The 13,902-nt window shown below is 40.2% G+C and overlaps 1 long non-coding RNA gene and 1 pseudogene across 1 annotated transcript; both read left to right on the forward strand.

Annotated features, from left to right (window-relative positions):
* The first annotated feature begins 1,516 nt into the window (after window positions 1-1,516).
* LOC119357358 lies at window positions 1,517-7,431 on the forward strand (annotated as a pseudogene).
* A 5,527-nt stretch (window positions 7,432-12,958) lies between these two features.
* On the forward strand, window positions 12,959-13,582 carry LOC119357359. The gene is made up of 2 exons (XR_005172202.1): window positions 12,959-13,172; window positions 13,307-13,582. It is a non-coding gene; the product is annotated as an uncharacterized LOC119357359 (long non-coding RNA).
* Window positions 13,583-13,902: the final 320 nt, after the last annotated feature.

Consider the following 13,902-nt stretch of genomic DNA (forward strand, 5'->3'; position numbering starts at 1 on the left):
AATTTCTGGCTACAGTTTCGAAAGAAGCTACTGTGAGAAGAATAATTGTTGCTGCGCATCCTAAGAGATTAAACGATTTGCCAAAATGTCGTGCTTGTAACATGTGGTGAACTTCAATAAACAATACATTTTTGCAAAAAATAAATAAATAAACAATACATGTTGATTTTGGCATGAAGGTGCAATCTCATAATTTTATCAACGATGACGTTATCCAAGTTATTTTTAATAGAAAAACAATTTTCTAATTCAAGTGGCCAAGGAAATGAGGGATGACTAATTGCTGTATCACTTCATTATTTTCTGTTTATAAGCCTCCTTGCCAAAACTCCATTTTTTTGCGAGAAAATTTCCTATCTATTCATCATCTGTCAAGGCAGTACAAAGAACACCAGAGGTAAAAATTACATTCAGGTCCGTAGACCACCTAATGACGACTACAATCACTAGAGCGAGCCGAAGGCGCGGTGCCATCATCGCCCCTCCATCGTCGAAGCCGTGCAAACCTTGTTGTAGTAGACAGTCGAGAAGTTGTCGTGCTAAGGCCCAAGGGGACCAGGGCACCAGAATAGCAGCCGCCGCCGATGGAGAGAAGCGTAGACCAAAAAGATCTAACTTGAAGACACACGAACACATACGAACGAAGACCGGATCCAAGTGGATCCACCAAAGACAAACGCCGACCGAATCCCGCAAGATCAGTCGGAGATAAATCTCCACACGTCCTCTGATAATGCTAGATGCATCACCAGAACGGGGCATAGGCGGGAAGAACCTTATTCCAACATCAAAAAGCCACGCCTTGTCTTCCTAAACAAAACACAAGCCCTAGACAAACACAAAAAAATACCTAAAAACGATGTAGGAGCCCTCCCGCCGGCAAGAGCCGAGATCCACTGCGTCTTCATAGCCAGACACCATGGAAGACAAAGCGATCTACGACCAGCGGGAGGCGTCAGTTCACCCTCGTGCAAGGGCACGGGGCGAAGTGCTGGAGACATCGACGACATTGACGACTTTAAATTATCAAAATCACTTTCATATATGTAGATGTCTCTATCTACATATATGTAGGCGTCAGCACGTCTCTATCTCCGGATGTAGATGTTCTTATTTTATCTCAACTAACTTTTATTTCTCTTTTTTTTGTCTCAAAATCCAAGATCCCTTGCAAATTCGGCGACGTCGACGACTTTAAATTATCAAAATCACTTTCATATATGAAAATCCAGAGATATGAGAGGGATGGATGCAGGAGGCTCCTTAGCGATTAGAGCTTCTCGGCCGTCCGATCGTTTTCCTGATGTCGTTTGGGCCGTCGGATCTCGGGCTCGGCTCATGTGAGGCGTCGGATATTTACCACATCGTTGTGAGCCGTTAGATAAAATTCCACTGCGCCTGGTCGTGCCACAGCGCGTAAATAGCCAGCCCCGCCGGGGGCATTCTGGTCATTTTGCATATAGGCGTATAAAAGGCAGTTGCCGCCGCAGTGGAAACCTAGCCGCTTCCTCCCATCGCGTGACCTTCTCTCGTCCACCCGCATCCTAGCCCCCACCTCGCCGCCACCAACACCGGGCGAATCCGGCGAGTTCCGACGGCCTTCGCCGGAGCGCAGCACACCCACGAGCCCCCCTCGTGGCGGTGCTTCCTTCCCTCCGTCCAGATCCGCTCCTCACGGCCGCAAACGGTCGCTCGCACCACCCCTCCCCGCCGCTAGGGTTTCGGCTGCCTCCAACTCCGGCGCGGTGAGCTCTCCTCTTTCCTTGATTCATGCCCTCTCCTCTCCCCTTCTTCCTTTTCTCCCTGCCCCACTCACTTCTTTGATTCGGTGCAGCAGCCACCCTCCTCCATGGATGAGAGGACGACCACCACGGCTCGCACATGGTCAAGCTCTCCGCCGTCTGCTCCGGTGCGGTGCTGGGCCAACGACCTCCGCCTCCACGTCTCCTAGATCGGGTAAGCACCCCATCCCCATGGCCATTTCACTTTCCAGAGCCTCCTTTTCTTATCTTGTGTGTGTGTGTGCGCGCGCGGCGTGCGCTCATGAAGCTTCTCTTCTTCATGGACAAACCTCACAGGCAACAGCAAGCCATCTCAAGGGAGGGGATTCTCAAGTCACCCCACTTCAAATCCATGTACGCCATCCACAGGTGCTCAATAAATTGTCTGGGTGGGTTAATGAGTGTTTTTTTGCTTGTGGCTTGGTCTATGATTAAGACTGGGAGGGCAATACGTGGCCATCATGAGCTTGCTGGCTTGGGCGTCTGAGCCTGCTATGGCATGGACGATGTCCGTGTCAAGATGAGTGACTGGGTCTGTGATAGATGATTATATATTCTTAAGATGTTAACTTCCAACTGGAGTCAGTTTATTATTTAATCTGAAAGTTTGATTCTTCTTCTGAGATAGATGCTCAAATTACTCTTCTTTGTGCAACCATCCATTTATGTGTATACGTAGTTTTGAAATCTTAATTTGTACAGTTGAACTAGATAATAGGACAGGGCGCCATGACGTTTAGCAGCTCCTTCTAGAACCAAGTGGGGGAATTTTTGGATGAGGATGATCTCTCGACTCGATCTCCGTCAGCTGTATAATTATCCTCTACATCATCTTTGTCAGTAGCAGGTTGGGGATGATCGCTCGACTTGATCTTCGACCCAAGTGTGAGATTATATCATTTTTATATGAAAATATGAATCTAGCCGATGCATTTCCATACTTTTGGGGCGGGATCCTGAAAATATGATATCGAGGGGCTGAAATCATTAACGATATCGATGTACTGAACCAGTAGTCGCTGAGAAGTTCTAGATTGGTTCCGTGTTTTACCTAATAAGATATAACTCCCCCCATTTTGATTTCGTCAATTTTTTGGACAGCGGTCCTTAATTTTGTTGTATATATTGTTCATTCAGTGTCATTGGAACAACATGATCATGTCCAGAAGAAAAGTAGTAATATAGCATAGCCAACAAATGCCAGATTAGATAGAGCTACTTGCCTTCAAAACTTAGTTTCACTAAAGTTCTTTAGTGTTGCAGGATATGCTGTAAGTCTATTAAAGTAAACTGGTTCCATAAGCACATGGGAGTAAGCTCGAGCCGCAGCCGAGTTCAGACTCTTCCTCTCACTCGGTGCTCCATAGGAGGAGCATGGTCTGTTGTGCCTCTCCCACCTCCTCAGCGCTCAGTAAGATGGCCAGCGCCGCTTAGTACCAGGGTGTTGATCGCACAATACAGGGTTACCATTTGAATTTGGTCTGAAAATGGAGCTAAACCTATCAAAAGGCTTCTGATGTATAGTTGTTTCAGAGATTTCAAGGTATGTTGTTGTTCACATCAAGACTATGCCTTTGTTTTTGAAATACAGCTGATTTGTATATCATGTTACTTTATTGCTATTTATTTCACTAATTACTTCCTATTTGTTTTAGATTCTCTCATATTTTCTATAGATAGTTGGGTTCTCGGATACAAACATAATTTCAGTAATCCGATGATTTTGGTCAATCCCAGATTTAATTGTTGACATAGCATTGGACATTTAGTTCAGTTAAAAATATCATGCCAAGTGGCTTCCTTTATTTATGTCCAAATTAAAAATAATATGCAAATAGACTTGTGCAAGAAATAATTTTTAAATTTGTTTTGGTCCATTCTCTCAGCTCACATTGATTTCGCTCTTTTTTAGGACTCCAATAGGATTTGCATATACAAATGATAATATACATTTATATTGAACCCATCGCTGCTCTGAACTCATATCTAAACGGATCACAAATACTAGACTGAATGGACTATTGCAGAATTAACAGAAAACCAGGGACCACCATCACCCTACTAGCGTGCCTGAATCATTCATCATGTTGCACTTTAGAGTCTTCATGGTCTTCTGCTTTAAAGTCATTTCTTCCACTTGTTTTCCTGACAAAAACTATTGATTTCTCAAAAGTCTTGTTGTTTCTCTTCCAACCTTTGTACTTCAGAAACCTATGAATTGTATTGATTGCCAGCCCTTGTCCCCTCATCTATTACTGCTTTATGCTAACCAGATAACACTGTTTGAGCTAGCAAAACAAGATTTTTCTATTTATATTGTAGAACATTACTTGGAGGTTCTAAGAAAAGAGTGATATTTTGCAAAACCATGCTTTTATTCAGCTTAATATTTTTGGACTAATCTAATCTTTATTTTTTCAGGTTGCCAAAGAGGCTTCTGACATGGTACTAGCCGACGACAATTTCAGTACCATAGTTGCCGCAATTGGTGAAGGAATATCTATTTACAATAACATGAAAGCTTTCATAAGGTTTGTGCACTGAGAGCCTTTTTCCCACTTCTCATTGACAGTTTTGTGGTTGCTTGGGTATTTGTGCTTGTTCTATATGGCTTGCTAAAAATGATATTCCTGAATCAAGCATGATTGCGTGATTGTGTCTGCTTTCATACTTCACATCCAGTTGGTGGAAAACCTTCTATTCCTTGAGTATTCTGAAGGCCATTGCTTCACTGCTGCAGATACATGATTTCCTCAAACATTGGTGAAGTTGCTTCAATCTTCCTTACCTCTACTTTGAGTATTCCTGAGGGGTTGATACCTGTTCAACTTCTATGGGTAAGTCTCGTCACCGATGGCCCCTCTGCAACTGCTTTGGGTTTCAATCCGCCTGGCAAGGACATCATGAAGAAGCCACCAAGGAGGAGCGCGACTCATTGATTACTCCCTGGATTTTGTTATGTTACCTGGTAAATGATCACCACATATCTGTTTGATCTGTTTTAGGCATCTCTGCCTTTTTTCTCGTGATTATAATTCTCACCAATCACATAACTTGCAGGTCATTGGCCTTTACATGGGGGTTACAACCGTTTGTATCTTTCTCATCTGGTACACCCACAGATCTTTTATGGGCATTGGTCTCACTAGAGATGGCCACACTTGTCAGTTATCACAGCTCTTGAACTGCGGCCAATGCTCTAGCTGGGACAATTTCACAGTTGTGCCCTTCATTGCTCGTGCTAGAACTTTCACCTTCGACGACAACCCCTGCGACTACTTCCAGGCCCGCAAAGTGAAGGCAATGACGCTCTCACTCTCCATGCTCGTGGCAATCGAGATGTTCAACTCGCTCAACGCCCTCTCAGGGGATACGAGCCTGCTGAGGATGCCTCCGTGGGTCAACCCGTGGCTGCTCCTGGCCATGTCGGTGTCATTCGGGCTGCACTTCCTCATCCTCTACGTGCCGTTCCTAGCGCAGGTGTTTGGCATCGTGCCACTCAGACTTAAAGAGTGGCTCTTGGTGCTCCTTGTCGCGCTCCCCGTCAGGGCACGAGGATCTGTTCACCGCCGTGGATAGGCCGCTCCAGTTCGCGTAGACTGCCACCGTCCTGGAGGTACACCACCTGCTAGCAACATGCTAGATCTCGCTTGGCCTTTTCTTTTCTCTTGATCTGTTTGTTTCTGAGCTTTGCATTCTACGGGCTTTGGACTCACATCTCGCAGGCACCGGAAGGCGGTCGGAAAGAGGCAAGCGGCAGCCTCACCGCTGACACACTCGCCGCTGACGCCCGCGGTGACGACCGGATCCTGGTCGTCCCCTCCCCTTCCCGTCAGATCCGTCAAGGTCCAGCGGACAACGGCGACCATCTCCGGTAGCCGGTAGGTCCCATCTGAGGGAGGGGGGCTGGGGGCTGTAGGGATGGAGAAGCTTTCATCGGCGGCAGCTTCGTGGAGGGGTGGTGTGTACGACGCCTGTGACCACGCCTGCAGCATCTGCCTTCAGGCCTTCTGTGACAGTGAGTCCTGCACGGTAAATACCTTTATCTTGCGGATATAATGGTGATTGGCGATGGAAATCTTTCGATTCAGTGGTAGACGTGTCTGAAGTTGAATCTGTTCTGTTTTTTTGTTTTGAATTGTCACAGGTTACAAGCTGCAAGCATGATTTGCATCTCCAGTGCATCCTTGAGTGGTGAGGACCTTGCTTTCTTGCCTTCGCAATTTGACCAAAAGTTCTGTAACCATTCGACAAGGTGAGATCTCCTAATCTCCCCCCTACTGTTTTCTCTTTTGGCTGATGTGATTTTACTCTGTTTGTGGGAGTGGGAGTGGTGTTACTTTGCAACCATGAATAGTGAAGTACATGGCTTCATGTCTTTGATAGTTTCCACTTTAGATTTAGATGGCATTGGTTGTGTGCGATAATGTTGTCACTTGGTGGTTTTGATAGGATAGTGCCTCATCCTATAGGATATGCTTAGACCATCTGAATATTTTTTTGCGGACAACACACTTGCACCATGATTTATAATATTTTCTTTATCTCACATGTTGGCCTGAGGGATTCACTATCTCCAGTGAGGCCAATCATTTTGTCTAAATGGTGGTGTTACATCAAAATTTACATGTACTGCATCACACTATAGTGTCTTTTTAGCCTTGTAGGTACATTAGATAAGTATATCTAAGAAATGGTCGATGTTTTATGATGATTGGTTCGTGTTGTGGAGCTACTGCGAATGATCATACGAACCAAGTCAACCATAATTTTTTTTTTGTTTTTGTTCTGGTTCGGATACTAAAGGTTGTTTATATATGAAAAGAAAATATGCTTCCAGGAATGTATACACCAACTGCAGTCCTCCACACACAAACATGTTGCCAGGATTCCATTCAACCAAATTCTAAATGATAAAATATTATATAGGTATTTAAATTCAAAATCTTGTTGGTAGCTTACCAAGCTGACCGCTTGGTTAAATTCAAGTGGAACAAAGTTTGCGTCATTTCGTGCCGATTTTATTGTTAACACCAATTATGTAATAAATTATCTGTGAATAAGACAGTGGTAAGAGATGCAGTAGAGCCTGAATAATTTGGTATCTTTGCACCTTTAGTACTCTTACTAAATGGCTCCACACAAGCGAAACCAGCTGAAACTACACATGCTGAGAAGACAAGCTCAAGTAGAAGAGCAACATGGATATGCAATTTTACATTCTCTACCCCCTCGGTGAAGAAATATAAGAGCATTTAGATCACTAAAGTAGTGATCTAAACGCTCTTATATTTCTTTACGGTGGGAGTAACATCTATTTGTTCTAAGCATTTTGCTAAATGACTGCATGGAATTAATTGCAATGTTTTTTTAGGCATCTCGGCTTTTGTGGGTAAAAGGATCCACATACCGGTTGACGTTGGGGATCATCTGCCTGTACACCAACTATCTCATGATTTATTTTACCGCTGACTACCATGACATGGTCTAAAGACTAAACTTCGAGGATTTTGTAGAATTGGCTTGTGTTAAGCATTTGTACTGTGATTTTAACCTGCTAATGTGGATCATACTGAGATATTAATACCATGCAACATTTAGTTCTCTGTTTGTACTGAACCATAACTATTATATGTGTTCTGCTTCCTCCTGTTTTTTTCGAGAAGTATTGTTTTCATTTTAATTAGGGCCCTTAAGATACGATTCCGTAATCGTTCATGTTCATACCATATACTAATATGTGATGTTGTTTTATATTTGTATTGCGTTTTGAACTTGCTATAGCTGGAACTGAACTGAAACAGATGAAATGTTTCTTCTTCACTTTATTTCTTATCCATGCTGGCTAAGCCTTACCTGCTTGACCAAAACGTTGGGACCGGCACCCTCGCATCAAGGCGCGATCTCGATCTAGTAAAGAGGATAGCGCCTTGATTGATCACGTGGGTGTTGGCCGTAAGACCTTCATGCACTCCTTGCCACTCTTTTCCAAGGACAAGGCCATTATAGCTTAATTACTTCATTCGCCAATACCACACGTTGAGCGAAATCACTAATTAAGAAGTACTCGTTTCAAGGAACACTCCACTTTCCCAGGCCGCGACAAGTGACGCACATGCAGCGTGCCACTTGTCGCAACCTGGGATTTTTTTTCGTAGATCCATTTATTCAAAATGTTTTATCTCCCAAACCGTGTGTCTAAATCTCGAATCGTTTTCATCATTGGATTCTTTGCATCGAGATCTTCAAAACTAGATCCCGTGTTGACAGGTTTTGACAAACCTTTTTTTTCAAAAAAAACGGAAGAAAAAACCGGGCGAAAAAACCGAACCGGGAGCACGGGTTTTTCTCGCTTTCCGAAAGAGGCACGCCCGTACCTCTCGCGAAATCACAACCATGCTTCTCGTGGAAGCAAAACCGTGACTCTCATGGAAGAAAAAAAAAATAGAAAACACGTTTTTTTTCCGTTTCCGAGAGGCACGGCCGTGACTCTTGCGAAAGCACAACCGTGCCTCTCGCGAAAGCAAAACCGTGACTCTCGCGAAAGAAAAAAAAAGAAAAAATGCGTATTTTTTCCCTTCCCGAGAGGCACGACCATGACTCTTGCGGAAGCAAAACCGTGACTCTCGCGAAAGAAAAAAAAACAGAAAATGTGTTTTGTTTTTCTCTTTCCGAGAGGCACGGCCGTGACTTTTGCGGAAGCACAACCGTGCCTCTCGCGAAAGCAAAACCGTGACTCTCGCGAAAGAAAAAAAAAGAAAACGCGTATTTTTTTTCCTTTTCGAGAGGCACACAGTCGTGACTCTCGCGAAAGCACAATCGTGCCTCTCGCGGAAGCAAAACCGTAACTCTCAGGAAAAAAAAGAAAAACAAAAAACGCGTTTTTTTCACGCAAAATAATTTTTTTTTGATCGAAAAGCTAAGAAAGACTGGTGGAAAACCAAAACGTCGAACCCCCCCAAAAAAACCGTTTAAAAAGCCGAAAACGCGTGTGAAAAAATAAAAAACAAAATCCGGAGGGAGCATCCAGAGCGCGACACATGGCGAATGACTGAGAGCGCCAAGTGGCGCTGATCGTTGCGAGGCTCCCGAAGAAGCACTCGTTAACTAGTTGCTCTCCATGTTGAGAGACAGTTTGAGTTCAATAATAAGCTCGCTCGATCATGGTTGTACAGCCCATTAGTAGGAACAATGAGGAAAGACACAACAGCTCCCGGCGGCAACGCTGGTCATGTAGCCCGGAATATCCTATTTGCCGCTCGTTGCGTCAAACTGCCAGCGCTTCGCACAGGCGAGCGACCGAGCAGCGACGCAACGTGCCGGCCCGTTTAACTGTTCCAGCACTCCCGGTTTTGGGTACCTTCTAGAAGTTCCCAGCTGGTTTTTTTCTGATTTTGGGAACCTTCTAGAAGGTTGCTGAACCGGTTTTTTTATTTTCCTTTCTTTTTCTATTTCTGTTTCTTTTTCTTTTCTTTTTTCTTTTTTGTTTTTCAAGTTTATGTTTTCTCTCTCAAAAAAATGTTCGTGCTTTTACAAAAATGTTCAAATTTTGAAAAATGTTCGTGTTTTCAAATTTTGTTCATAAATTCAAAAATAGTATGCATTTATCAAAAAATGTTTGGAATTTTCAAAGATATTTTGTGTTAACAAAATTGTTCAGAATGTTTTTGTTCAAAATTCTGACAACTTTTACAAAATGTTCGCGATTTCGAAAAATGTTTCCATTTCAAAAATTGTTTGCAATTTTCCAAAAATGTTCATGAATTTCTGAACATATTCGTTTTATATTTTCTTCAGGTATTCAACTTTTGTTCACGTATTCAAAAAATGTTCAACTTTCAAATTTGTTTGGAATTTTTAAAATTAATTTATGTTTCTAACTTTGGTCTAAAAATGTTCTTGTTTCCTTTTCGGTTTCTTTTTTCGTTTCTTTTTCAAAAAAAATCAAAAAAACTTTATGTTTCAAAAATTGTTTGTAACCTTAAAAAGTTGTTCCCACTTTCAAAAAACCTTCATTTTTTCTAAAAATGGCCGCCTTTTCCAAAATTGTTCATAAATCCAAAGAATGTTCGCATTCTAAACAAAATGTTGTGGGATTTAAAAAATGTTCCCTTTTTAAAAAATGTTCGTATTTGTCTTTTTTTGGTTTTCTTTTCTATTTGGAATTTTTCAATAAATGTATTCACTAATTTGAAAAGAAATCATGTTTTTGACAATTTGTTCGCAAACTCAAAATATGTTCGAGGAATTTGAAAAAATGTTCTCAATTCGAAATTTTGTTACATAAATTTGAAAATGTTCTCATTTCTAAATTTTGTTTCAGAAATTTGAAATAGTTCTGTAACTTCAAAAAAAGTTCCAGCCTTTTCAATTTTGTTCACATACTCAAACAATGTTCATGTTTTCTGAATTTTCGGAAAAATGTGTTTTGAACAAATTATTCATAATTTCCAAAAAAATATGTTTAGAAAAAATTGTTCATGATTTCAAAAAATTGTCCCTGATTTTTCGAAAATGTCATAGTATTTTGGAAAATTCCAAAAATGTGAACGTTTTCATTTTTTCAGGAGTTTTGAAAATGTTCGGTTTCAAATTTTTGTTTACAATTTCAAAAATGTTCGGTGGTTCAAAACATGTTCCTATTTTAAATAAATTGTTCGCACATTTCAAAAAAATATGCACATTTTCGTTTTTGAATTTCAAAATTGTTCAGTTTCAAATTTTGTTCACAAATTTTAAAAAAATTTCGGCGGTACAAAACATTTCCCGCTTTAAAAAATTGTTCGCAAATTAAAAAAAGTTTGGGAATTTCATAAAAATATTCTTGTTTCCAAATTTGATTCAAAAATTAAAAAATGTTCTGGAAATGTAAAAAATTATTCCCATTTTGCAAATTTGTTCGCGAATTCAAAACATATTTTCGTTTTCAAAATTTGTTCACATATTCAAAAAATGTTCATTTTTGAAAATTTGTTCACAAATTCAAAATGTGTTCACATGTTTAACATTTGTTCGCAAATTCTAAAATATTTGTTATTTAAAAAATGTTCTTGTTGTCCAAATTTGTTCACCTTTTCTAAAAAGCAACAGTTTTGAAAGTTTGTTCACAAATTTTAAAAATGTTCTTGTTTTCGGAATTATGTCACAAATTCAAGAAATGCTCGAGTTTTTTGAAAATAGTTTAGTTTTGAAAACATTATCACCTTTTCAGTTTTGTTACTTGTTTTGGAAAAGATGTTTTGCGTTTACGAAAAGTAGTTCATAATGTAGAAATTATTCTCGTATTCAATTTTTTCCCTACTTGTTTTTAGTTTCTATTCAGTTCCCAAATAATGTCGCGTTTCCAAAAAAAAAAATTCCTTTTTTACGCTTGAAATTTTAATATGTAATTGTATGCAATAAACCTCTGTTAGTACATTGGCTATGGACTCGCTCAGGTTCTTTAATGCTGGCGCTGCATATTTTTCATATTAACTAGCGTGTCGCAGTGGCTAGCGCGCGGTGCTTATCTACAGCAGCTAGCGCGCTTTTATTTTTCTGATTTTTCATTCTGCAGAGGTTAGCTAGTGGGCCGGCCCAGGCGAGGCGTCTCCTATATGAAACTGTGACTACTTGCCGCAGTAAGCGGCGCATAGGAGTTCCCATGTAGCCCCATGGGGCAGAACCTATTTGACGCCCGTTAGCGTGAAAAGGTTGACCTTTCGCTGAGGCGAGCCACCAGGTGGGCCGGCCCATGTACAGGGTTCGCGTTTTATCCGTTCGCTACAGCTTTCTTCGTTGTTTCCTGCGTTTTTATCGTTTTTTTCCTATGTTTTTTTGCTTCCGGTTCTTTGCAATGTTTTGTCCGGTATTCACTGGTTTTGTTATGTTTTTTTTGTTTTGGTACCTTTTTCATTTCGTTTCTTTATTTTTCGTTTATTTTCTGTTTTTTTATTCCTCTTCTCTTTCCCGTGTGTTATATTCAGAGGTCACCTATCCCATTACAAAAATATTCATGATATACGAAAACATGTTTAACCATATATTATGAAAAAGTTCACTATACATTACGAAAATGTTCATCGTGTATTACAAAAATGTTCATTGTATTTAAGAAATGTTCATTGTGTACTTAAAAATTGTTCAGCATATATCAGAAAAATGTTTAGCGTATATCACAAAATGTTCAATGCGTATTTAAAAAAATTCAGTGTATATCACAAAAAAGTGCAATGTGTATTTAAAAATTGTTCATCGTATATTTAAAAAGATGTTCAATGGTTGAATTTATTTGATTTTTTAATCTACCGGGTGATTAGTTCTTCAATACTCACGCACGACTGTAATCAGGAATAATCATCAGCTCAACTGGTAAGTAAGGCTGACTCTCTATCGTTGGTTGCGAGTTCGATTCCTTTACCCTGTAGATGTTCTATGCTATTTTACACTTATTTGGTGAATGGGCTGTGCTAGGCCACTTCTTTTGGGCATGCAGCCAGGCTGGCACAGTCGCTGGTGAATGGGCTGGGGAGCGAACCAACCCCTATTAGCTGCCCCAACTAATAGGGTCCTAGTATTAATGTCTTGGTATATTTTGATATATATTCAAATAACTCTTATGATAGTATAGAGGCATTAAATAACGAGCTGTCCACAATGTATATTTTGGTATATATTCCAATAACTCTTATGATAGTACTAATGTCTTGGTATATCAAAACAAGGAGGCATTTAACGACCAATTGTCGACAACTTATATTTTGGTATATATTCCAATAACTCTTATGGTAGTACTGGTGTCTTGGTATATCAAAAACAAGGAGGCATTTAATAACCAGTTGTCCACAATGTATATTTTGGTATATATTCCAATAACTCCTATGCGTTCCTCAGCTAATGGGGTCGTAGTATTATCGTTTTGGTATACCAAAAACAAGAAGGCATTTAATATCCAGTTGTCCACAATGTATATTTTGGTATATATTTCAATAACTCTTATGATAGTATTAATGTCTTGGTATATCAATAACAAGGAGGCATTTCATAACCAGTTGCCCACAACGTATATTTTGGTATATATATTCCAATAACTGTTATGATTGTATTAATTGACATGAGTTGACTATGCATATAGATACAAAGGATGAAAAACCTACATTGGATTCTCCAATATTTTCTTTTTGAAATTGAGACTCTATGAGATTTGATAGTGCCTCTATATAATACCACAATAAGGACTCAAATTGAACGAGGAGCATCAACCTTAGGGAATATATAGCAAGAGGAGGAAAAAGAAATAGGTACCCACACTTCTCATGGCGCTTGTCAAGAAGAACACAAATGCCCTGTGCTTGGCAATTCTTCTGATGTCTACCACTTTGTTGTCATGCGAGGCAACCGGGAGAAACAAAGGTACATTCATCCATTTAGACTAGTCAAATTTTGTATAAATGTACACCATAGTTTTTGAGACATTTTCGAGTAACGTGTGTAATTTATACTACATTAGTAATGTGAAATGGGATGCAATACTTCTTTGATCGTAGGTACAACTGCATTGATTGATGTGTGCAAACGTGATCGGTTATGTGAGAATCCGATAGGATACAATGTTACCTTGTGTAAGGTTTCATGCGAATGGTCTGGCTACAGTTTCTACAACAGCTATTGTGAGGAGGGTAAATGCTGTTGTGCATCCTAAGGAATTGACGAGGTGCCAAAATGCCATGCTTGTAAGATATGATGAATTCCAATAAACAATAAAAGTTAGTTTTGGCACGACTGTGCAATTTCATGATTTCATCAATATGGATGCTATTCAAGATATTTTGATATATATTGTTTTCCAAAGTTGCCAAGGAGATTGGGGGCGACTAATTACTGAGTCACTCTCCTTTTGTGTTTACAATCCCTCTTACCAAAATCGGTTTTCTCCCTCTCAAGATCCAAGACCCCCTTGCCAAGCGCAGCTACACCGACGACTCTGAATTTGCAAAACCGTTTTTAATATGAGATAACATGAATTAGCAAAACCGTTCTCATATCGAAATAAGTTGAATAGGCAAAACCGTTTCATATTAAAATAACTTGAATAGTGTCTTCATTGATCACGCGGGTGCAAGCCTGGAAGATCTTCAAGCGC

This window comes from Triticum dicoccoides, chromosome 2A (genome assembly GCF_002162155.2).
Source record: "Triticum dicoccoides isolate Atlit2015 ecotype Zavitan chromosome 2A, WEW_v2.0, whole genome shotgun sequence".
NCBI lineage: Eukaryota > Viridiplantae > Streptophyta > Magnoliopsida > Poales > Poaceae > Triticum > Triticum dicoccoides.